The sequence below is a fragment of the Leptodactylus fuscus genome, chromosome 1 (genome assembly GCF_031893055.1).
Source record: "Leptodactylus fuscus isolate aLepFus1 chromosome 1, aLepFus1.hap2, whole genome shotgun sequence".
NCBI classification, from domain to species: domain Eukaryota; kingdom Metazoa; phylum Chordata; class Amphibia; order Anura; family Leptodactylidae; genus Leptodactylus; species Leptodactylus fuscus.
This window is the reverse complement of record NC_134265.1, coordinates 31,429,804-31,456,908: the sequence shown is the minus strand read 5'-3', so window position 1 is coordinate 31,456,908 and position 27,105 is coordinate 31,429,804.

Genomic DNA, 27,105 nt, shown 5'->3' with positions numbered 1-27,105 from the left:
AAGCTGAGCTCTGTGATATATAGGTTATATGATAGAGGAGAGAAGCTGAGCTCTGTGATATATAGGGTTATATAATAGAGGAGAGAAGCTGATCTCTGTGATATATAGAGTTATATGATAGAGGACAGAAGCTGAGCTCTGTGATATATAGGGTTATATGATAGAGGAGAGAAGCTGAGCTCTGTGATATATAAGGTTATATGATAGAGGAGAGAAGCTGAGCTCTGTGATATATAGGGTTATATGATAGATGAGAGAAGCTGAGCACTGTGATATATAGGGTTATATGATAGAGGACAGAAGCTGAGCTCTGTAAAATATAGGGTTATATGATAGAGAAGAGAAGTTGAGCTCTGTGGTATATAGGGTAATATGATAGGGGGAGAGAAGCTGAGCTCTGTGGTATATAGGGTTATATGATAGAGGGAGAGAAGCTGAGCTCTGTAAAATATAGGGTTATATGATAGAGGAGAGAAGCTGAGCTCTGTGATATATAAGGTTATATGATAGAGGAGAGAAGCTGAGCTCTGTGATATATAGGGTTATAGGATAGAGTAGAGAAGGTGAGCTCTGTGATATATAGGGTTATAGGATAGGAGAGATGCTAAGCTCTGTGATATATAGGGTTATATGATAGAGGAGAGAAGCTGAGCTCTGTGATATATAGGTTATATGATAGAGGAGAGAAGCTGAGCTCTGTGATATATAGGGTTATATAATAGAGGAGAGAAGCTGAGCTCTGTGATGTATAGAGTTATATGACAGAGGAGAGAAGTTGAGCTCTGTGATATATAGGGTTATATGATAGAGGAGAGAAGCTGAGCTCTGTGATATATAGAGTTATATGATAGAGGAGAGAAGCTGAGCTCTGTGATATATAGGGTTATATGATAGAGGAGAGAAGCTGAGCTCTGTGATATATAGGGTTATAGGATAGAGGAGAGAAGCTGAGCTCTGTGATATATAGGGTTATAGGATAGGAGAGAAGCTGAGCTCTGTGATATATAGGGTTATATGATAGAGGAGAGAAGCTGAGTCCTGTGATATATAGGTTATATGATAGAGGAGAGAAGCTGAGCTCTGTGATATATAGGGTTATATAATAGAGGAGAGAAGCTGAGCTCTGTGATATATAGAGTTATATGATAGAGGAGAGAAGTTGAGCTCTGTGATATATAGGGTTATATGATAGAGGAGAGAAGCTGAGCTCTGTGATATATAGAGTTATATGATAGAGGAGAGAAGCTGAGCTCTGTGATATATAGGGTTATATGATTGAGGAGAGAAGCTGAGCTCTGTGATATATAGGGTTATATGATAGAGGAGAGAAGCTGAGCTCTGTGATATATAGGGTTATAGGATAGAGGAGAGGAGCTGAGCTCTGTGACATATAGGGTTATATGATAGAGGAGAGAAGCTGAGCTTTGTGATATATAGGGTTATAGGATAGAGGAGAGAAGCTGAGCTCTGTGATATATAGGCTTATATGATAGAGGGAGAGAAGCTGAGCTCTGTGCTATATAGGGTTATATGATAGAGGGAGAGAAGCTGAGCTCTGTGATATATAGGGTTATATGATAGAGGGAGAGAAGCTGAGCTCTGTGATATATAGGATTATATGATTGGGTGCAGGATTTTTGAGTAAAAGGCAGTGTAAGTCCTGACAGGACTCCTAAGAGAGACAGAGAGAGTCCTGCTTATACTCCATCCACACACAGCGATTGACAGCTCTCCCCAGATCAGTTTGTGTACAGAACAGACTGCCAATCATCGCATACGCAGGGTAAGCACAGACGAAATCTATATCCACCTTTTCAATTATTATTTTCTTTATATCTCTGTCGAATCTAAAACGGACATGAACATGTAAATGTTTTCTGACTTCAGCTATTCCAGGGCTTAGCTTCTTTGAACTTAATTTTTTACATGGAAACTTCTCTAAGATCCTACAAATGGCCAAACAAAACGTGCATGAAGTGGCCACCGAAGGGAAGAATAGGCATGCACCTGTGAACCCATCCCGGTCCAGTAAACCTATTTGCAAGAAGGATTCCCTAAGTGTTTGTATTTGTTTCCTTTCATAAGTGACCATTAAAAGCTTCCAGTGTCTCCATAAACTCATGCATCTGCTGAGCCCTTCCTTGCTTTCAGATAAAAAGTGCTCAACGGTGGCTCTAACAAGATCATAAGTGTATTATCGTTCCTATTTCCAACATGTTTTGTTTATCTCCATCCAGAGCAGGTGTTTTATATCCATTAAGGATTTTCTGTGCATCCTTATCAGAGAGGAACAAGCATATAGCACTGACAGGGTATCAAGACGGAGAAAGAGGGATTTTATTCACTTAAAAGTACCATCTGCGTAATGAAAAGAAAATGTTTAGCCGGTTGCATTGTACCATTCATTACACATTTATTGTGTCTACAAGGACAACTTCTTGAAGATGGTATTATTATGAGACCTACCAACCTGTGAATGAATGCTTTACCTTTATGGGTTTGATGAGAGGTAATGCCATACAGAAGAAAAAGACAGTCTGGAGCTCTCTGATGGATGCCAAAAAAACTTCACAGGACCTAGACAGATGATTAAAGTAAGTAGTAAAATTCGGAAAAAAAAAAAAAAAAAAATTCTTCTTTTTACAAAATATTTTTTGGAACACATGGATCCATGCATGTTATATGAATACATTTTGAAATTGTGATTTCTTTGAGTTGTAATACACACCCCTGAACACTGAAATTGTAACAAAATAAGAAAGAAGTCTACAAATTATGGAAATCATAGATAGACATTAGAGGTAGGAGAACCTCTCAAGATTTGTTTCATTTGGGTTGGTTGGGGACCAAGACTCATTTTGGGTCGAACAATTTTGTTAAAAACCACACTTTAAATTGCTTAAGACATGGGGTATAACACTGTCAGGGCTCCTAGGAACCTATCTATAAAACATAGTGTAGAACACTGTCAGGGCTCCTAGGAACCTATCTATAAAACATAGTATAGAATACTGTCAGGGCTCCTAGGAACCTATCTATAAAACATAGTGTAGAACACTGTCAGGGCTCCTAGGAACCTATCTATAAAACATAGTGTAGAACACTGTCAGGGCTCCTAGGAACCTATCTATAAAACAAAGTGTAGAACACTGTCAGGGCTCCCAGGAACCTATCTATAAAACATAGTGTAGAACACTGTCAGGACTCCTAGGAACCTATCTATAAAACATAGTGTAGAATACTGTCAGGGCTCCTAAGAACCTATCTATAAAACATAGTGTAGAACACTGTCAGGGCTCCTAGGAACCTATCTATAAAACATAGTGTAGAACACTGTCAGGGCTACTAGGAACCTATCTATAAAACATAGTGTAGAACACTGTCAGGGCTCCTAGGAACCTATCTATAAAACATAGTGTAGAACACTGTCAGGGCTCCTAGGAACCTATCTATAAAACATAGTGTAGAACACTGTCAGGGCTCCTAGGAACCTATCTATAAAACATAGTGTAGAACACTGTCAGGGCTCCTAGGAACTTATATATAAATCATAGTGTAGAACACTGTCAGGGCTCCTAGGTACCTATCTATAAGACATAGTGTAGAACACTGTCAGGGCTACTAGGAACCTATCTATAAAACATAGTGTAGAACACTGTCAGGGCTCCCAGGAACCTATCTATAAAACATAGTGTAGAACACTGTCAGGGCTCCTAGGAACCTATCTATAAAACATAGTAAGGAATAGAGATGAGCGAACACTGTTTGATCAAATACATATTCGATTAACTATCAGGCCATTCGAGGTATTCGATTCCGATCGAATACCATGAGGCAAACGCAGTAAAAATTCATATCCCCTCCCACCTTCCCTGGCGCGTTTTTTGCACCAATAATGGCGCAGGGGAGGTGGGACAGGAACTACAACAACTGAGGCATCGAAAAAAAATCGGAAAAAGAAATTGGCAGCTGAAATAATGTGACCTCCACTTTAGACGAATGGTGAATTTAACATTCGATTAATTTGAGAATGTGAACTGTGACTGTGAGACAGGGACAGATCTACAGGCAGGGTTAGCTAGGGATTACCTCTATTTAGGGGGGAATGTTACTCACCCAGCTCTTTGGGGCTCTATCTGGTCAGGATGCCTGTCAGCTTGCGATATGAGCTGACACTTTCCCATAGGAATGCATTGACCAGCGTTGATTGGCCAGTGTACAGCTTTCGGCCAATCAATGCTGGTTCTGCCGGAGGAGGCGGAGTCTAAGATCCATCCACAGCAGTTTTCATTGTGCTGTGTCAGCACTGCTACATCTGAGATCGGACCAAAATGGAAACTGCTGTGGCTGGATCTTAGACTCCGCCTCCTCCGGCAGAACCAGCGTTGATTGGCCGAATGCTGTACACTGGCCAATCAACGCTGGTCAATGCATTCCTATGAGGAGATGTAGCAGAGCTGGCCATGCGCTCAGCTCAACTACTCCGAAGATGCAGACAAGCTGAGCGCACGGCCAGCACTACTACTTCTCTGCAGTGCTGAGTGTGCATTGAACCATGCTGCACACTCAGCTGAGCTGCATCTGATGTAGCAGTACTGAGTATGCGCTGATGCATGCTGCACACTCAGCTTAGCTGCATCTGATGTAGCAGTGCTGAGTGTGCGCTGAACCATGCTGCACACGCAGCTCTGCTGCATCTCTGTGTGCTGAGCTCTGCCACTTCTCCATGTAGCAGTGCTGTGTCAGCACTGTGTCAGCACTGCTACATCTGAGATCGGACCACAATGGAAACGGCTGTGGACGGATCTTAGACTCCGCCTCCTCCAACAGAACTAGCGTTGATTGGCTGAATGCTGTACACTGGCCAATCAACGCTGGTCAATGCATTCCTATGGGAAAAAGTCAGCTCGCGTATATCGCAAGCTGACAGGGATCCCGACATAATACAGTGACTTGGGCATGTTAGATGCCCCCACATGCTTCCCCTGCTGTCCCAGTTGCATTCCAGGGTGTTGGCATAATTTCCTGGGGTGTCATAGTGGACTTGGTGACTCTCCTGAGTCAAATGGTGGGATCCCCTGAAACAAAGCATTTTTCCCCACAGACTATAATGGGGTTCGATATTCATTCGAATAGTTCAATATTGAGCGGCTATTCGAAACGAATATCGAATATTGAATATTTTACTGTTCGCTCATCTCTAATTATCATAACTTTTTCTACAGCTTCTGTTCTGCTCTATCAAGCTGCAGCAAGTTATCAATGTCAGGTTAAACTTTGCTGCAGCTGTAGATTATCTTCTTATTTAGTCGGGGATGTTTGCTTTTTTTATGCTTTTATGTATTTTTAAGTTGTTCAAATTTTGATGTTTTTTTCACTATAATGTTTGTAGAAATGTAATGTGTTTGTCTTGGAAACAGAAAATCGGAAGAGATGTCATTATTCACGTCCCTATAGAGGAAATACATCCAACCATCAGAACTATAAATTATGTTACTAAAGTAAATTAATAAACATGACTGCAGAGGGAGTCCTTCACTTCTATAAAATCTCAGGATGTATCGTAACGTTCATTATCTGCGCATTCATTGGAGTGGAATGTCAGTGTTATGGAAATTCTATAAAAATCCAAAAATGGGTGGAAAATCCGGCTCATATGCTATATATAGAATAGCGGAATGGGATCTGGCTACAATGGGGAATAGTTTGAGGACAAACAAATCTAATTGTATCTCGTGGACCCTCCGCCCTGTTTACTGATGTTTTATTCCCCATTCCGACATGTCCAGATATCCTTGAAATTAAGAATACCAGAGTCGTTGGTCCTATCGATGCTGTCAGAAATACCCAAACATGACAAACCACATTATAAGTCAATGGGACCCATCATTGAGCTCATCATAGCTGTCAACAGCGCTGTTGTTTCCTATTCAATTCTCAGTTAGAGATGAGCAAACAGTAAAATGTCCGAGGTTCGATATTCGTTTCGAGTAGCCCCTCAATATTCGACTACTCGAATCGAATATTGAACAATATTATAGTCTATGGGGGGAAAATGCTCGTTTGAGGGGTAGGCAACATTCGATCAAATTATACTTACCAAGTCCATGAGTGAGGGTCGGGCTGGATCCTCCGAGAAGTCTTCTCCTTGCAGTGTCCCCGCGGCGTCTTCCGGCTCTTCATTCACTCTGCCAGGCATCGGGCCTGGGCAGAGCCGACTATGCATGCCCCCACTACATGCAGACATGCGCAGTTGGCTCTGCCCAGGCCCGATGCCTGGCAGAGTGAATTCAGAGCCAGAAGACGCCGCGGGGAAGCTGCACGGAGAAGACTTCTAAAGGTAGGAGAAGAACCAGCGTTGACTGGCTGACTGTATAGCATTCAGCCAATCAATGCTGGTTCTGCATCAAACATTTACATTTGAATAGCGAGTGGTACACGATCGAGTACGAGTATTTCATATACCGTAGTATTCGATCGAATACCTACTTGATCTAGTACTACTCGCTCATCTCTATTCTCAGTGTATCAGCTGCTGAGAAAGTATTATTCATGGGGTACTGGGTGTTAGACTCTCATAGATCAGATGATGACCTATACGATAAATCTATTTTCATGAATTCCTTACAGGCTTAAGTCTATTGAAGGATCAATGGAAACAGACAAAAATCAGATATATTCTATATTTGACAGTCATAAAAAAAGGGGGTTTTCTTACTCCAGTCTTAATGTTGTCCCCAACAGGCATGAGGCGTGTCTGAATTATTAAAGGGGCTCTATCATTGGGAAAAGTCATTTTTAGCTGATCACATCCTTGCATAGCCTTTAGAGAGGCTATTTCTCACCTACCTTTAGTATGTAAATTGCCTCAGTAGATTTGGAATAAGTCCGTTTTTTTATTCCTATGCTAATGAGCTTCCACTGTGCACCGGAAGTGTCTCTGTCCACTGTCTGCTCTATGTGTATGTATAGCAGAGGCTGCTGTGCTGATGACTCGTCTCTGCTATACATACACATAGAGCAGACTGTGATCACAGACCCCTCCGCAGTGCACGTAGAAGGCTCATTAGCATATGAATAAAAATGGACTTATTCAAAATCTACTGAGGCAATTTGCATACTAAAGGTACGTGTGAAATATAAGGCTAAGCAAAAATGACTTTTCCCAATGATAGAGCCCCTTTAAGAAGCATCCCCCTTCTTAATAAATCAGGCATAATCCTATACTCCAGAATTGACTACACATGTTAAGATTTCATGTATAATTTGTGCCAATTTTCTAATCTGTTGGGATGAGTCGTCTCCCTCTGGCCTGCCTTGCTCTCTGCTACACTACCCTTAGTTTCCCAAAAATAGTTGAGTGAGGCACAGAATATAAAATGAGGCACGTCTTTGGCAAAACAAAACCCAGTCTGCTTAAAAAGTGGGTACCCGTGGAAGCTCTCGGACCCCATAGACTGTAATGGGGTCCGTGGGGTTTCCGTCCGAACAATGCGGAGAGAAACATCTTGTGACTGGGTTATATTTTGGGGGTCCTCATAGTAAAATCCAGAATACCCTTTAGGTTGCTGACCTGGACAGCAAGACATCAAATGCAGGACTGTCCAAAAGGGGCCCGTACAACCTTAGGGCCCGGTGTAAGTGAACGTTAACCCTATGGTTAAAGCAGCCCTGTCTGTATATATAAGTTGACTCAAAGTTCCGTGACCATATGAAAAGCCTGAAGCCATAGGCCATGTTCTTTGATACAAGTCACGCTGCTCCAAAGTGACTTCTGATATTAATATTTTATAATAGGGACTACATTATTCATTATAACACACACTTCAAATGTTGTAGAACAGGAGCTTTGTGCCAATCTTGTGAATTTATTGCCACTTCCCCGGTAAATCAAGGTTCTGCAGCAGCCAAGATGCTAGCCAAAGTCTTCCACCCATACAGTGGCAGATACAATGTGCCCTTTGTGTTGTCAGCTACAAGGTGCCCCCTATACAGATCGAGATGCAACTCCACCAACAGTGAACCTCCAACGGCACAAAACGCTGCCCATAAAATGCCAACAGGGTGCCCTCATATGGTGATACTCATAATGGGGGCAATTCATCATGGACAGTAATTTTTGCTGGAGGCAATGCTGCCATTATTTAGCAGTCAGCTGTCAGGGCAATGAATCTCCAGGCCCGGCTCTCGTTCCAGGGACCGGTGATTCTACCTAAAATGGCAATGCCCATGCACCATCGGGAAAACGACACCTCAGTACTTTGTAATAATACCATTTATTATTCTGTGCCATGTGCCGGGAATCTGGAAAAAAAATTCAGATCGGGGTGGAATTGATGAAAAATTGTGTATGTGAGGCTTTCTTACAGGCTTGGCTTTTACGGAAAATTTTTGTTATAAGTGTGTAGACGGGGTGATTTCAGACACAGGGATACCTAATATGTATGTGCTTCGCAGTTTTTGTTTTAGACTGTATTTGTTAGACCCCCCTAGGGGTCTTGAACTTCAGGGGGTCCAGGGGTGTGTGACTTCGACTGGGCCTGAAGGGTGAAGATGGCCAGGGCCCCAGACCACCATGACAGCAGTCTGGAAAGCCTGGTTCCCGACCGCTATACATATTGGTTATGTCACCGGGCCCATTCCAATAGATACCTGCCCAGAGTAAGTAACTAAATATAAGAAATAGATATACTCACCTCTCCTGGACCCCCATTGACCTTTTACATCTGTTAGACTATTAGGACCTTGCAGATCAGCTTATTCACATAGCAAGCAGTTACCAGTATTGTTTGTATGCCGGACATTGTGCTGCTTACTCACCGTGTTCTTGATAACTGTAGTTGTGCAGTACCTGTAGCCATTACTATCAAGAATACACTGTAGGGAGGAGACAAAATTTTGCACGGGGACCGACCAGACTTTAGTTGCGCTACTGAGGGGGTCTGATCACTAATGCAATGCATTAAAAATTGCTGACACTTCTATTACAGGCTGCATATAGCCATAGACCATAGAGCAGCCTGTAATAGAAGTTAATGCCAGGCAACCATGGGAGCCTTCAATAGGAACCCAGCTGTCATTGCGCCCGATCTCTAGCAACCGGTGATCCTCTTCAAAATCAAAACGCCCATACGGTGTCAGGAAAATGGCATCTCGATCAGCGTTGACTAAGGTACCAGGGGCCTTAATGTCCACTAGTGCCCATCGCTGCCTTATCTATGGGAGATTCCACCATTTTAACCACTGGTTCCCCGCTTTTGCATCTGCAAAATTCTTCACTACTGCTTTAGGACTGGTTCACATCTGCGTTAGGGTTTCTGTTGATGAACCTAAGGAAAATGGCGGACCCCATAGACTATAATGGGGTCCATTTGGTTTCCGCATGAAAGATAAATGCAGGATAGGGGAACACAATGGCCCGAACGCAGATGTGAACCGAGCCTAACACTGCAAGGACATACAGGTCATTCCTTGTGGGGTTAAGAGTGGACCGCCAACTTTGTATAACTTTGTATAAAGTTAATGAGTGGTCTGGAATCAGTTAATAAGGAGGCATGTGTAGGGTTGAGCTGATCTTGAGATTTCAGGATTGATTTTAAAATCCGATTTCAGATAATTTTCCAGCTGATCCCGATTGCGATCGTTAAATTTGCTCGATCACCGATCAGCATCCAATCTTTCCCAATCCCGATCGCTCAACCCTAATTGTATATTATATATACGGTAGGGTTGAGCCGATCTTGAGATTTCAAAATCCGATTTCCAATCATTTTCCAGCCAATCCCGATCGTGAAATTTGCTCAATCGCGGATCGGCATTTGATCTTCCCCGATCCGGGTCGCTCAACCCTAACCATGAGTGAACAGAAGCCTATTACTAATACTCCTAGCATTGCAATAAAATAATTCAAGTAAATCAAGCCGTAAACACACATAGCATAAAATTTTTGTAACGAAAATAAATCCACAAAAAAACCCATGTAGCATTATTTTACTACAAGACAGACCCCCCCCCCCCAACAATGGCCCTAGCCTTACCCGGTGATGTATTGCCACGGCCCAGTGTTTTCAGCAGGATGGATATAGAAACTTGGGTTTAATTGATTTATTTGCGACGGTTGTAGCGCGGAGGAGAGATGTTGGAAAGCTGATTGATCACTACGGCACGCTTAGGATTTCATACCACAACAAACCTTTTTGTACTAATGAACAGTAGGACAATAAAGCTCCAGGGCACGGTGTTTTTCTTCACATTAAAGTGAGGATTTGCAACTTAAGATTGCGAGGGACACCGTTTATGTGCTCACGAGAAGCCAGACATAATGAACTATTTTTTCTAATGGAAGATTATGGCTGCCTCTCTTTCTTGGAGTGAAGACCTTGCAAATTGATGCATCGGTCCTCGGAGGATTTCAGAGAGGCATTATGGCATTTTAAAATATTAATATGAGAGTACATTTAGCTGAAAGCAGCTAGTCTGGTAGTCTCTTGTGGTTGGCATTCAAATCACATGAGACCTCCTGTCTCTCAAGGCAAAGATTTACTCTAAGTGTATCATTTGGTTATTTTTTTTTTTCTTTCGTGTTTTTTTTTTTTTTTTTGAGTTTATGTGAAAGCTTTTTCCGCAAACTTCTACCTTTTTCTATAAAAATGTAAGCATATCATGCAATTTTTTTTTTCTCCCCGCTCACAATTCGGTCAGTGTCACGGGCAAATGGTGAAGTCGTCGCTCCGGAACACTGATTAGCAGCGAATGGATGTCACATCTTGTTAGAATTTTTTTTTTTTTTTTTGGCGGAAATAATTCCTAGGAGGACATAAAAACATACAATTAGCCTACCAACGGAGGGGTAAAAGGCAATATCAATGGTAAACATTATTACGATATTACAATTGCCACACTTACAGTTTTGAGTTCATATATTAAAGTCTGCCCAGGGTAGTCCCGCCAAGGAAGGAGAGTTTTTTTTTTTGTTTTTTTTTTTGTTTTTTTTTAAAGGGATGGGAAATATATATTATTACTAGAGGGAGGACCCGGCTTCGCACGGGTATATTACATTTTATGTTTGTGTAGTGGCCCCATAAGAAATGTCCAATTTTGCACTGGTGTATTTTGTATGTTGTTTGTGTGTATGTCCATAAGCGTCATGTGATTATGTCAATCTCATTTTGGATATCAGTGAAAAACCTATGATCAGTTGTTATGGATACCTGGAGTAAAGCTGTATCTAATCCTTCCCCGTGTAGTACTGTGTTTAGACTCAAGTATCTAATCCTTGTTGGTGTGGTACTGTTTGCAGATGCACATATCTAATCCTCCGGCGTGTGGTACTGTGTGCAGATGTGTGTATCTAATCCTCCCCCGTGTGGTATTGTGTGAAGAGGCATGTATCTAATCCTCCGGTAAGTGAAACTGTGTGCAGACGCGCATATATAATCTTACGGCATGTGGTACTATGTGCTGATGCGCGTATCTAATCTTCTGGCGTTGTGGTACCGTGTGCAGACAGGTGTATCTAATCCTCTGGCGTGAGGTACTGTGTGCAGATGCGTGTATCTAATCCTCTGGCATGTGGTACTGTGTGCAGATGTGCGTATCTAATCCTCTCCTATGTGGTACTGTGTGCTGAGACGCGTATCTAATTATCTGGCATGTGGTACTGTGTGCAGAGGCATGTATCTAATCCTCCAAAGTGTGGTACTGTGTGAAGACGCGCGTATCTAATCCTACGGCGTGTGGAACTGTGTGTAGACACGCGTATCTAATCCTACTGCATGTGGTACTGTATGCAGATGCATGTATCTAATCCTATGGCGTGTACAACTGTGTGAAGACGTGCGTATCTCATCGTCTGACATGTGGAACTGTAAGCAGACGCGTGTATCTAATCCTACGGCATGTGGTACTGTGTGCAGACGTGCTTATCTAATCCTCTGGTGTGTGGAACTGTGTGCAGATGCACATATCTAATCCTCCCTTGTGTGGTATTGTGTGAAAAGGCGCGTATCTAATCCTACGGCATGTGGTACTGTGTGCAGATGCGCGTATCTAATCCTCTGGCGTTTGGTACTGAGTGCTGAGATGCGTATCTAATTCTCTGGCTTGTGGTACTGTGTGCAGAGACATATATCTAATCCTCCAAAGTGTGGTACTGTGTGCAGACACACGTATCTAATCCTGTCCTGTGTGGTATTGTGTGAAGAGGCACATATCTAATCCTGAGGCATGTGGTACTTTGTGCAGACGTGCGTATCTAATCCTCCCCGTGTTGTACTGTGTGCTTAGATGCGTATCTAATTCTCTGGCTTGTGGTACTGTGTGCAGACACACGTATCTAATCCTCCCCTGTGTGGTATTGTGTTAAGAGGCACATATCTAATCCTGCGACGTGTGGAACTGTGTGTAGACGTGCGTATCTAATCCTACGGCATGTGTTACTGTGTGCAGACGCGTATATCTAATCCTCTGGCGTGTGGTACTGTGTGCAAACGCACGTATCTAATCCTCCCTGTGTGGTACTGTGTGCTGAGACGCGTATCTAATTCTCTGGCTTGTGGTACTGTGTGCAGAGGCATGTATCTAATCCTCCAAAGTGTGGTACTGTATTCAGGCACACGTATCTAATGCTCCCCTGTGTGGTATTGTGTGAAGAGGCGTGTATCTAATCCTATTGCGTGTGGAACTGTGTGTAGATGTGTGTATCTAATCCTATGGCATGTGGTACTGTGTGCAGACGTGCGTATCTAATCCTCTGGCATGTGGTACTGTGTGCAGATGCGTGTATCTAATCCTCTGGCATGTGGTACTGTGTGCAGATGTGCGTATCTAATCCTCTCCTATGTGGTACTGTGTGCAGATGCGCATATCTAATCCTCTGGCATGTGGTACTATGTGCAGATGCGCGTATCTAATCCTCCCCTGTGTGGTACTGTGTGCTGAGACGCGTATCTAGTTCTCTGACTTGTGGTACTGTGTGCAGAAGCATGTATCTAATCCTCCAAAGTGTGGTACTGTGTGCAGACCCACGTATCTAATCCTCCCGTGTGGTATTGTGTGAAGAGGCGCATATCTAATCCTACGGCGTGGGGAACTGTGTGTAGACGCACATATCTAATCCTACGGCATGTGGTACTGTGTGCAGATGTGCATATCTTATGCTCTGGTGTGTGGAACTGTGTGTAGACACGTGTATCTAATCCTATGGCGTGTACAACTGTCTGCAGACGCGCATATCTAATCCTCTGGAGTGTGGAACTGTGTGTAGACGCGTGTATCTAATCCGATGACATGTGGTACTGTGTGCAGACGTGCATATCTTATGCTCTGGTGTGTGGAACTGTGTGCAGATGCATGTATCCAATCCTTTGGCATGTGGTATTGTGTGCAGACGCATGTATCCAATCCCCCGACGTGTGGTACTTTGTGCAGACGCGTGTATCTAATCCTTCGGCATGTGGAACTGTGTGCAGACGCACGTATCAAATCCTTCAGTGTGTGGAACTGTGTGCAGAAGCGCGTATGTAATCCTCTGGTTTGTGGGACTGTGTGCAGACGCATGTATCTAATCTTCTGGAATGTGATACTGTGTGCTGATCTGTGTATCTAATCCTCTGATGCGTGTATCTCAGTTTGGATATCAGTGTTGTATTGTGCATGTGGAGTGACCATGTGTATTGCAGTTGGAATATGAGTGAAAGACTTGCAGGTTTGTATTGGCTAAGGAGGGGGGGGGCATTGTGTTTGGAATGCTGTATCTCAGCAACGGTACGTCCGAGCGAGTTGGAGTCTCGTCTTAAACCTTCCCGGATACCTGAAGTATCTCTGTACCAAATTTGGTGAAGATCGGTCCAGCGGTTTGGTTCGCATTAGAGCACAGACAGACAGACAGACAGACAGACGGACAGACAGACAGACAGACAGAAATTCATTTTTCTCCCTATCTTATAAAAATGAATTCTTGTCTGTCTGTCCGTCTGTCTGTCTGTCTGTACTCCAATGCGAACCAAACGACTGGACCGATCTTCACCAAATTTGGTACAGAGATACTTCAGATGTCCGGGAAGGTTTAAGACGAGACTCCAACTCGCTCGGACATACCGTTGCTGAGATACAGCATTCCAAACACAGTGCCCCCCCCCCCCCCTTAGCCAATACAAACCTGCAAGTCTTTCACTCATATTCCAACTGCAATACACACGGTCACTCCACATGCACAATACAACACTGATATCCAAACTGAGATACATGCATCAGAGGATTAGATACACAGATCAGCACACAGTATCACATGCCAGAGGATTAGATACACGGGTCTGCACACAGTCCCACACACCAGAGGATTAAATACGCATTTCTGCACACAGTTCCACACACTGAAGGATTTGATACGTGCATATGCACACGGTTTCACATGCCGAAGGATTAGATACAGGCGTCTACACACAGTTCCACACTCCAGAGGATTAGATACGTGCGTCTGCACACATTTGTACACGCCATAGGATTAGATACATGCGTCTGCACACAGTTCCACATTCCAGAGGATTAGATATGCGCGTCTACACACAGCTCCACATTCCAGAGGATTAGATACGCACGTCTGCACACAGTTGTACATGCCATAGGATTAGATACACGCGTCTGCACACAGTACCACATGCAGTAGGATTAGATACGCGCGTCTACACATAGTTCCACACGCCAAAGGATTAGATACGCGCCTCTTCACACAATACCACACAGGGGAGGATTAGATATGTGTGTGTGCACACAGTACCACATTTTGGAGGATTAGATACATGCCTCTGCACACAGTACCACAAGCCAGAGAATTAGATACACGTCTCAGCACACAGTATCACACGGGGGAGGATTAGATATGCACGTCTGCACACAGTACCACACGGGGGAGGATTAGATACGCGCGTCTACACACAGTATCACATGCCATAGGATTAGATATGCGCATCTGCACACAGTACCACATGCCGGGGGATTGGATACACGCGTCTACACACAGTTCCACACGCCGTAGGATTAGATACGCGCCTCTTCACACAATACCACACAGGGGAGGATTAGATACATGTGTCTTCACACAGTTGTACATGCCATAGGATTAGATACACGCATCTACACACAGTACCACATGCCATAGGATTAGATATGCGCATCTACACACAGTACCACATGCCGTAGAATTAGATACATGCGTCTACACACAGTTGTACACGCCATAGGATTAGATACACGCGTCTGCACACAGTACCACATGCAGTAGGATTAGATACGTGCGTCTACACAAAGTTCCTCACGCCGAAGGATTAGATACACGCCTCTTCACACAATACCACACAGGGGAGGATTAGATATGTGTGTGTGCACACAGTACCACACTTTGGAGGATTAGATACATGCCTCTGCACACAGTACCACAAGCCAGAGAATTAGATAAGCGTCTCAGCACACAGTATCACACGGGGGAGGATTAGATACGCACGTCTGCACACAGTACCACTCGGGGGAGGATTAGATACGCGCGTCTACACACAGTACAACATGCCATAGTATTAGATATGCGCATCTGCACACAGTACCACATGCCGGGGGATTGGATACACGCGTCTACACACAGTTCCACACGCCGTAGGTTTAGATACGCGCCTCTTCACACAATACCACACAGGGGAGGATTAGATACACGTGTCTTCACACAGTTGTACACGCCATAGGATTAGATACACGCGTCTGCACACAGTACCACATGCCGTAGGATTAGATACGCGCGTCTACACACAGTACCACATGCCGTAGGATTAGATGCACGCGTCTGCACACATTACCACATGCCGTAGGATTAGATACGCGCGTCTACACACAGTACCACATGCCGTAGAATTAGATACACGTGTCTGCACACCGTACCACATGCCGTAGGATTAGATACGTGCCTCTTCACACAATACCACACAGGGGAGGATTAAATACGTGCGTCTGCACACAGTACCACACGCCAGAGGATTAGATAAGCGTGTCTGCACACAGTACCAAATTCCGTAGGATTAGATACGCACGTCTGCACACAGTGCCACATGCCGTAGGATTAGATACGCACCTCTTCACACAATACCGCACAGGGGAGGATTAGATACGTGCATCTGCACACAGTACCACATGCCAGAGTATTAGATACGCGCATCTGCACACAGTACCGCAAGCCAGAGTCATTAGATACGCGCGTCTGCACACAGTTTCACTTACTGGAGGATTAGATACGCGCCTCTTCACACAATACCACACGGGGAGGATTAGATATGTGCATCTGCACAAAGTACCACACCAACAAGGATTGGATACTTGCGTCTAAACACAGTACTACACGGGGAAGGATTAGATACAGCTTTACTCCAGGTATCCATAACAACTGATCATAGGTTTTTCACTGACATCCAAAATGAGATCGACATAATCACATGACGCTTATGGACATACACACAAACCACATACAAAATACATCAGTGCAAAACTGGACAATTCTTATGGGGCCACTACACAAACATAAAATGTAATATACCCGTGCGAAGCCGGGTCCTCCCTCTAGTATAATATAGATTGAAAGGGAAAAATATTTTTTGAATAATTGTGAAAAAGATCAAGCTTTATTTTTAGATAAATTTTTATAAAAGTTTCCACCATTAGGCACTTATGGCAAATCCACAAGATGTAAAATGTTTTGGGGTTTTTTTTAAAAAAAACAAAACAGTTTTACGAGGAAGGGATGACCTCTCTCTTCATACGAGTCCATAGGAGTTCCAAAAATGACTCCACTTCAGAGGTGAACATAGTATATAACAGGGGCTTTACGAGGAACAGATGACCTCTCTCTTCATACGAGTCCATAGGAGTTCCAAAAACGACTCCCCTTCAGAGGTGAACATAGCATACAACAGGGGCTTTACGAGGAACGGATGACCTCTCTCTTCATACGAGTCCATAGGAGTTCCAAAAACGACTCCCCTTCAGAGGTGAACATAGCATACAACAGGGGCTTTACGAGGAACAGATGACCTCTCTCTTCATACGAGTCCATAGGAGTTCCAAAAATGACTCCACTTCAGAGGTGAACATAGCATACAACAGGGGCTTTACGAGGAACGGATGACCTCTCTCTTCATACGAGTTCATAGGAGTTCCAAAAACGACTCCCCTTCAGAGGTGAACATAGCATACAACAGGGGCTTTACGAGGAACAGATGACCTGTCTCTTCATACGAGTCCATAGGAGTTCCAAAACGACTCCCCTTCAGAGGTAAATAGGCCCACAGATGAGAGTTGCGGAAAAATGTGACAGAACATAGACTTTAATGGATGTGCTTTTAGGGGTCTTCTCCTCTGAATGTTCTAGCCATGTGTCTGCAGGCTACTAAGCTATTGTACAGGTAGCTCAGCCAATATCTATATCTAATTTGTTTTAGCTATGGTAGAGGCTGGGCCCGCCTAAAAGACTTGTCTAAGAGTTGATATTGATAGCCTCTCCTCCTGACAACCCAACGGTATCTGCACAGTTTATGGAGTCGGAAGATGACCACTCCATAAGTTGTATAGTGACTATTCTGGGATACTGCTGATCAGCCTCCAGCTCAGTATCCCATGAAGATTTACCAGCTTATCATTGGGGGTGTTAGACCTTTTCTAAAGATAGACCATCAATATCAATATCTCCTCCTTATTTTCACTCCGCATGGCTGTTTATATATAGATCGTATCCGTATCTAGCTCACACAGAGAACTCTATGGAGAGTAGGGTGGGAGGAGGTGGCTATTACCTTATTCCTTGCCTCATTCAGTGCAGTGATACATTTTTATCTTAAGGCATTGCAGTTGTTTAAGATCTACTCTACAACTTGTAGAAAAGTGTAGCATCTGCAGTTATTTATATGTCTTCTCCAGCAGCCTCCTCCTCCCCCTACCCTCTCCATAGATTAATATGTAAAAAAGTAACTTAGCTGGGTAAATGGAGAAGGAAACAGATTTGTATAATAAAATATATTACAAAGTTACTTATATTTACTTGTACTTTTTATTTATGAAAACTTTTCTTGTAACTGAAGATACGCTTTAAGTAAATTTTCCCCCAAAGGAAGAACTCTGTCTTAGCGCCACCCATGTGTCCACAGGGTATTACACTACTGAACAAATATCTGAATGTCCATGTCTCATTTCTTATAGCTGCCCATTTGTAGAGGTTTACCAGGTTGAAGTGGGACAGATCCTTCCTTATTATGGGAACATGGTTTGGATAGTTGTTAGATTTCAGAAAAAATACTAACTAAAGGGACCTATTCCTAGAGAAAAAATTACTGCTATTGGGCCATGACTGGGGTCCCCAAATGTAGAATAAACTTGTGATAGCAATTTAAGTGAAGTGCATCTTACTAAGCTATATAGTGCAACAGATCTTTGTCAAGTACCTAACTGATAAAACCCGTAGCGTGGAAATTTGTTCTATACATGTAAAGTACACTTCACTCAAGAGCACCAACAGAGTGTGTGTTTTAATTTCCACTTATGATGAGAGAAATGGATGAAGCTCTATACTCTAGATTTCTGGCGTCAACAATTTGCAGAGTTTTGTGATTTTTTTTTTCCTTTTTTGCATTCAAATCTTGAGACCTTTTGCATTTTTATGCCACTTTCTCCACTTTTGCAAAGTAGGTGCAAAAGTTAATGTTCACTAATTTTATCAAATGCAACTTTTTCAAAAAGTTGCAAAAATTGTTGCAAATAACAAGGCAGAGAGGATGCACATCCTAGCTTCGGAACCACAATTGTAAAGCCTAGTGGATCCCCGATCTTTCCTCCAGATACTGGGACATTCAATCTTTCCTTTCTTGGAGGGTCTAGAGAGTAGAACGACCAATGTCCAAAATTGAGTCACCACCACCTGGAGAACAGCCATCTGGAGTGACAAGGCTGTAGAATGCAGAGCAAAATAGTAGAATACAAAGAATTCCACAAGAAAAAGCCAGGAGTCACACTCCTTGGAAATACAGACCGAAACCCGAAGATACAAACAAATCAATTTTAATTAGAGTATGCGTTTTGGGGTATGCAAGACATTTTACAAATGCAACCCCTTCATCAGATCTGCTCCATCCTCCATTCAACTGGCAGTGATGTGACATCTGGCCATGTGTGATGTCACATCACTACCAGGTGAATGGAGGATGGAGCAGATCTGATGAAGGGGTTGTGTTTGTAAAACGTCTTGCATATCCCAAAATGCGTAATCTAATTAAAATTGATTTGTTGGTATCTTCGGATTCCAGTCTTTATTTCCAAGGAGTGCGGCCCCTGGCATTTTTCTTGTGGAAGTCTTTGGATTCTACTATTTTGGTCAAAAATGTGTTGTAGACACATAAGAATAGGGGTTGGTGTAGAAAATAACATCTAAGTATTTACACTTAGAGATCCGCAAAATCTATTGATCATTGTGCAATGTTTAATAGATTTGGAGCAAATTATGGCATCGCGGGCCAAATAAAAATTCTCCTTATAATAAATATCCATCTATGTCTGATTTCCCTACACCACAATAGAATTTTTGCCAAGTAGGGCTCCACACGGTTTACAAGCTCATTAGGGACAAGGACTTGAAGGAATCTATACAAGGGATTCCACAGCTGAGACTGTGGGAAAATGTGGCAGCACAAAGACTCTGTATGGAGGACCTTCAGAAAGCCTATCCCTGAGAACTTCTATGTAGGCTTAGAATCTGCTCAAGGTCGCCTCTCTTGTCACAGGACACCCTGGAAAATTAACATTCAGGCTATTTAACTTTGCCGTTTTCTTTTATCTTTTCCATTGTCTCCATCCAGGGGGATGGAAAAAAGAAGAACATCATGAACTGGCCAAGTTTCTGAATGACTTTAGTGTTGATGCCGAGAAAAGTCTTACATACCATACATCCAGCCCTCTCATATGGTCTATGGCCATGGAAGGGACTTATTCACATTACAGTGAACAGTGACTGTGCAATGATGGTTTTTGAAACATGGCCGTTATAAAACCCATGTCTATGGGCCTATTCACACAACACTATATGCCATGATGTGTTTTGATGGACAAAGACTGAACATGTCTTTTTTATTGATGGCCATGAAAAAAGACCTGGTGGCCCTTTAACTTAGTTCAGCCTTGAACCAGCAGAGATTTGTTGGCCCTTTGGGTGAGTTGAGCCTTGCACCAGCAGTGTTTTTGGGTATTAGTGTAGCATGCCTCCACATTAGACGCATCTCCACATTCTCCACATTGCGAAAGCGCGCAAAAATGATTAGACGCGGCTCCACATAATGTGTACCGTAGTGCAGTATGTCTCCACATTCTCCACATCTTCCAGAAGAACCAGTGAAATCTGCCTAGTGATGACCTTTGACTATGAACTACACATCAGCTGAGGTAAGTGAAAAAAGGCGGGAAATTTGAATTCCAGTGCAGAGCTAAGGGTCCGTTCACACTACCGTCATTGTCCGACAGGTAGTGTCCGCTCCTAGTGTCCGTTCAAAATCTCACACGGACATTAGGAGCGGACACTAGCTGTGTCCATGACACTTTTCATTCATTTAAATGGCGATCGGGTGCGTTCTTTTGCACTCCGTGCCTGTCCTTAAGTGTCCGTTTGTAAAGATGTCCGACTTTTCAAGCGGACAGAAAAAACCTACATGTCGGGTTTTTCTGCAACATGCACAGTGTCTCAACTCTCCCTCGTCCTTTACAAGGGGGCCCACTGAGGCTCTGTCGCCCAAGGGCCCATAAAAACCTGGAGCCAGCCATGGAGACATGCTACACTAATACCGTATTTTTGGCCCTTTGGGTGAGTTGAGCCTTGCACCAGCAGTGTTTTTAGCCCTTGGGGTGAGTTGAGTCTTTAACCGGTTAAGGAGCAGGCCCAAAAGTATGTTAAAGACCAGGCCTCTTTTTTCAAAACTGACATGTGTCACTTTAAATGGCAATAACTTTGAGACGCTTTAACTTACACAAATGAATTTGAGATGGTTTTCTCGTAACACATTATACTTCATGTTAGTGGTAAACACTAATCAATATTTTTGCATTTATTTATAAAAAAACTAGGAAATTTGATGGAAATGTGAAAAAAATTGCAATTTTCAAAATGTGAAATTCTCTGCTTTTCAGGCGGATAGTCATACCATCCAAATACATGAATAAATATTATCTCCCATATCTCTGCTTTATATTGGCATCATCTTTTGATTGTATTTTAATTTATTTTGGACGTCACAAGGCTTACAAGTGTAACAGCAATTTTCCAGATTTACAAGAAAATTCTCCAAACCAATTTTTTAGGGACCACTTCAGTTCTGAAAGTAATTATAAAGGCCTGTATAATAGAAACCCCCATAAATTACCCCATTTTCAAAACTGCACCCCTCAAATTATTCAAAACAGCATTTGGGATGTTTGTTAACCCTTTAAGCATTTCATAAGAATAAAAATAATATGGCAGTGAAATTTAGACATTTCATTTTTTTTCACTAATACATTCATTTAGACCCAAAATTAACACATTCACAAAGGGTTGAAGGAGAAACTGCATCTGACAGTTTATTGTGCAATTTCTCCCGTGCACAGAAATACCCCACATGTGGGTGTAAACTGATTTTTGGGCACACGGCAGTGCATGGAAGGGAAGGAGCGACACTGGGTGTTTGAACAGCAGATTTTGCTGGAATAATTTTCAGCGCCATGCCTTATTTGCAGAGACCCTAGAGTACCAAAACAATGGAAACCCCCCAAAAGTGACCCCATTTTAGAATCCACACCCCTCACAGAATTCATCAAGGGGTATAGTCAGCATTTAGACCCTACAGTTGTTTCACAGATTTTACTAACATTGGGATGTGTAAATGAAAAATTACTAAAATGTCACTTTATCTCCAAAGTTTTCATTTTCACAAAGGGTTAAAGGAGTAAAAGCCCCCCACAGTTTGTTAAACAATTTCTCCTGAACACGGCAATACCCCATATGTGGCTATAATCTGCTGTATGGGAACATGGCGGGGCTCAGAATGGAAGGAGCGCTATTTGGCTTTTGGATGGCAGATTTTGCTGGAATAATTTTAGGTGCCATGTCGCATTAGCAGAGCCCCTAGAGTACCAATACAGTGGAAACCCCCTAAAAGTGACCCCATTTGGGAAACTATACCCCCCACAGAACATATTAAAGGGTAGAGTGAGCATTTTGACCCTACAGCTGTTTCACAGATTTTATTAACATTGGGCCATGAAAATGAAAAATTACTTTTTTTTCAACAAACTGTCAATTTAGCCCCAAATTTTTAATTTTCACAAGAGGATAAAGGAGAAAAAGCTCCCTAAAGTTCGTTACACAAATTCTGCTGAACACAGAAATGCCCCATATGTGGTCATAATCTGCTGTATGGGAACATGGCGGGGCTCAGAATGGAAAGAGGGCTATTTGGCTTTTGGAGGGCAGATTTTGCTGGAATATTTTTCAGGTCCCATGTCGCATTTGCAGAGCCCCTAAAGTACCAATACAGTGGAAACCCCCTATAAGTGACCCCATTTTGGAAACTACACCCCTCATAGAATTTGTCTAGGGGTAGAGTGAGTATTTTGGCCTCACAGGTGTTTCACAGATTTTATTAACATTGGGACGTGAAAATGAAAAATTACTTTTTTTCCCAATAAATTGTCCATTTAGCGCCATAGTTTTAATTTTGCAAATAGTTTAAGAATTAAAAGCCCCCCACAGTTTGTTACACAATTTCTTCTGAACACGGCAATACCCCATATGTGGCCAAAATCTGCTGTATGGGTACATGCTGGGGCTCAGAATGGAAAGAGCGCTATTTGGATTTTGGAGGGCAGATGTTGCTGGAATAGTTTTCAGGTGCCATGTCGCATTTGCAGAGCCCCTAAAGTATCAATACAATGGAAACCCCTCAAAAGTGACCCCATTTTAGAAACTACACCTGTCAAGGAATGTATCAAGGGGTATTATCATTTTGAGCCTAAAATGCTTCCCAAAAATTAATGTACAAAATGAAAATTGAAATTTTTAAAAATATGCCATTTCGGTGCCCAATACGTTGCACCCACTTTGTGTTGTCAGAGACCTGCACTCCTAAAACTATTAAGTGGGCCATCCCGGGGGTCAAAAAATTATATATGTGGGTGTAAACTGCTGCTTGGGCACACAGCAGGGCTCAGAAGGGAAGGACCACTGTGCGTTTTAGCTTTTGGGATACAGATTTAGAGGGACCCTCTGGGCGCCATGATGTTTTTGCAGAGCCCTGGAGGTTCCAGTAAACTGGAATTCACCAAGAAGTGACCCCATTTTGTAGGGGCAATTTTAGGGTCTCTGCAAATGTGACGTGGTGTCCAAAAACGAAGAATCTAAATCTGCACTCCAAAAGCACATATTGCTCCTTCACATCTGCACCCTGCTGGGTACCCAAATAGCAGTGTATGCCCACATGTATGACACTGGTGTACCCCGGATAACGTACTTAATGCCATATGTGGGTAGAATCGGCTGTTTGGGCACAACTGGGGACAGAAGGGAAGGAGCGCTATTTTGGTTTTTGGAGCACAGTTTGGTTTTTTTGCCACTTTTGCAAAGCCCCTGAATTGCCAATAAAGTGGAATCCGCAGACATGTCACCCTATTTTGGACACTACCCCACTGATGGGATTTATCAAGTGGTGTAGCGAGAATTTTTAACCCTTGAGTGTTGCATTTATTTAGTTTCCAGAAATGAAATCGCAACTGATAGAGAAGTTAAAAATGAAAATTTTACAGATTTGCCATTTCAGTGTGCAACATGTTGTGCCCGACTTATGTCAGCAGAGACACTCCAAAAACTGTTAAACGGGTATCCCAGGCACAACAGCTTTTAGAGCGTTCATCTCTGATACAAGTCGGGCACAATATATTAGGCACTGAAAGGACGTATTCCTGGAAAAATGGTCATTTTCACCTCTCACAATCCACTACAGTTATAGTTATATATATAAAGTTATAGCAACACTTGGGGGTTAAAAATGCTGTCTGTACCCCTGGATAAATCCTTCAGGGGTGTAGTTTCCAAAATAAGGTAATTTATCAGGGGATTCCAAATTACTGGCGTTTCAGCTCTACAAAAGTGTCATGGCATCCAAAAACCAAACCGTCTGTGCTCCAAAAACCAAATGACCCTTCTTCCCTTCTGTGTCCGGCTGTGCCCTAGTATCAGTTTATACCCACATATGACATTATGTCCGTTATCCGGGGGTACACCAGTGTCATACATGTGTCATACATGTGTCATAAACTGCAGTTTGGACGTACAGCAGGGTGCAGAAGGGAAGGAGCGCTATGCGGCTTTTGGAGCACAGATTCAGATGTTTGGTATCTGGACGCCATGTCATGTTTGTAGAGCCTGTAAGGTACCAGAAAAGTGGATTCCATGGGGTACCAGGAGTGACCCCATTTTGAAAACTGCACCCCTCAAAGAATTTATCAGGGGGTGTAGTGAGTATTAGTATCCCGGACGTGACTGCACAGCGGATGGCGAAGAGGGAATGTATAAGCTGTGCGGAGGACATTGCAAACACCAAATTCCCTACTATGTCCCCGTAGCTCCTATGATTGGGGGAGTCACTCTGGGGGTCACTTTAGGGGTCACTTCTGGTGTCTGTTCCCTCATAAGCTGTAAATCTGGGGTGTCCCCTGATATCCGCTCACACAGCTTATATATTCCCTACATGACGCACCCAGTTGTGTTCTAATAATTTGGCGATTTTTGAGGGTTTTTGTCTTCACATTGTGAGATGCTATATTTTCTTTATGTTTCTGGTGACGCGGCCATATAAGGGCTTATTCTTTGCGGGATGAGATGCATTTCGTAATGACACCATTTTTGGGTGTCTACATCTTATTGAATACATTTTATTAACCCTTTTTTGCTGGATTTTAAAAAAAAAAATCAATCCTGGCATTGAGTTTTACTTTTTTAATTTTGCGCCATGCAGCGTACAGTATAAGTAACATGTTCCCTTTATTCTGCGGGTCGGTACGGTTACGGCGATACCTCATTTATAGTATTTTTTTATGTGTTACTAGTTCTGCAGAGGAAAAACACATTTGGGGACATAAATCAATGTTTTTTGCATCGCATCTTCTAAGAGGCGTAACATTTTTATTTTTCGGTTGACAGAGTTGGTTGAGGGCTTATTTTTTGCGGGACAACCTGCGCTTTTTATTGGTACTGTTGTCGGATGCATATGACTTTTTGATCACTTTTTATAGCATATTTTGTATGGTGAGATGGCAAAAAATCATTACTTCCGGCGAGTTTTTTCCGTTTTTTTTTTCCGGCGTTCGCCGTGTACATTAAATATTATTTCAGTTTTATTGTACAGATTGTTACGGACGCGACAATACCAAATATGCATTGTTTTTATTACTTTTTAGTTCTTTTTTTATATAATTCATTTTCTATTGAGAAAAAGGGATTTTTGGGCTTTATAACTTTATTAATTTTTTTCATACACTTCATTTTATTTTTTTTACATTTTTTTTTACTTTTTCATGTGTCCATTTAGGACACTTCAATCAGCAATACTTTGCTGATATAGAATGCCATGTGAGACACAGCCTGCAGGTGTCCCACATGGCATTCCGTAGCAGGATGTCAGGCTGTGTAGACGCACAGCCTGACATCAGAAGGTCCTGGCAGGATCACCAGGTATGTGGGGGCTTCGGGCAGTCTGGGGTCACTGGCCAGACCCCAGACTACCTTTTACTGCTATCGGCACCCTCCGTTCTCGCCGCGGGGGGTGCCGATCTGATTTAATTGTCGGCGGATGCCTTTCGATCGCGCCGTGATGTTTCACGGCGCGATCGAAAGGGTTAAAATGTCCAGTCGGACTCAGTTCCGACTGGACGTTATTGAGGAAGGGGTTAGGTGTTAGTAACACCTAACCCCCGTCCTCCCCGCACCCATCCCCCCGCGAAATAGGTACCTAAAGACAGGACGTATTTTTACAATAGTCCGGTCTTTAGGTACCTGGACCGCAGGCCGTAATTTTACGTACGGCGGTCCTTAACCGGTTAAACAGCAGTATTTATCGACCTTCAGGTGAGTTGAGTCATGCACCGGCAGTGTTTTATTTTTTGGTCCTTGGGGTGACTAGAGCCATGCACCAGCAGTGTTTTAGGCCCTTTGGGTGAATTGAGTCTTCAACCAACAGGCCCTTGAGGGTGAGCCCTAAAACATAAATTTTCAGACCCTTGGGGTGGAGGATGAATGAATTGGGTGCAGGCAGCCCCTCTCCAGTACCTGGACTGTCGACTGAATACCCAGCTGGATATCCACATCCTCACCCCCTTCTGCTACTGATGAGGGGCACTGCTGGCAGCCCCTCTCCAGTTCCTGGACTGTGGACTGGATACCCTGTTCCTGCAGTGTAGCTCTGAAAAGAGCTGTTTTATAAGAATATTTCCTGCCTATAAAACATTAAAATCTGTTTCTCACACTGAAACCAAGCTCTCCCTATCACTCCAAAACGAAAATGAGACAAAGATGGCCGACACTATTCTTATGAATCAGAGGTCACATGTTTTTGGCAGCCAATGGGTTTTTCCAATTTTTTTTCAATGCCTACGTTGTCGTAGTTCCTGTCCCACCTCCCCTGCACAATTATTGGTGCAAAAAAAGCGCCAGGGAAGGTGGGAGGGGATACGAATTTTTACTGCGTTTGCCGCGTGTTATTGGATTGGAATCGAATATATCGAACAGCCTGATATTCGATAGAATACCAATTCGATCGAACGGCATTCGCTCATCTCTACTCTTGACCAATATGGGTAAGTGAGGTAATGGACTTTATCATCGGGTGTGTTGAGCATGCATAAAAAAAATAACTGGTTGTATAGAATTGGTATATGTGAACGCAGTCCTAGCCATACTACCTGTGATAGGCTATGAAGATATACACGCACTGACAAAAGTATCCCCAGACAGAGATGTCAGATTGCTGCAAAACATGGCGTGCAGTTATGTCTCAGGCAGATATGTAA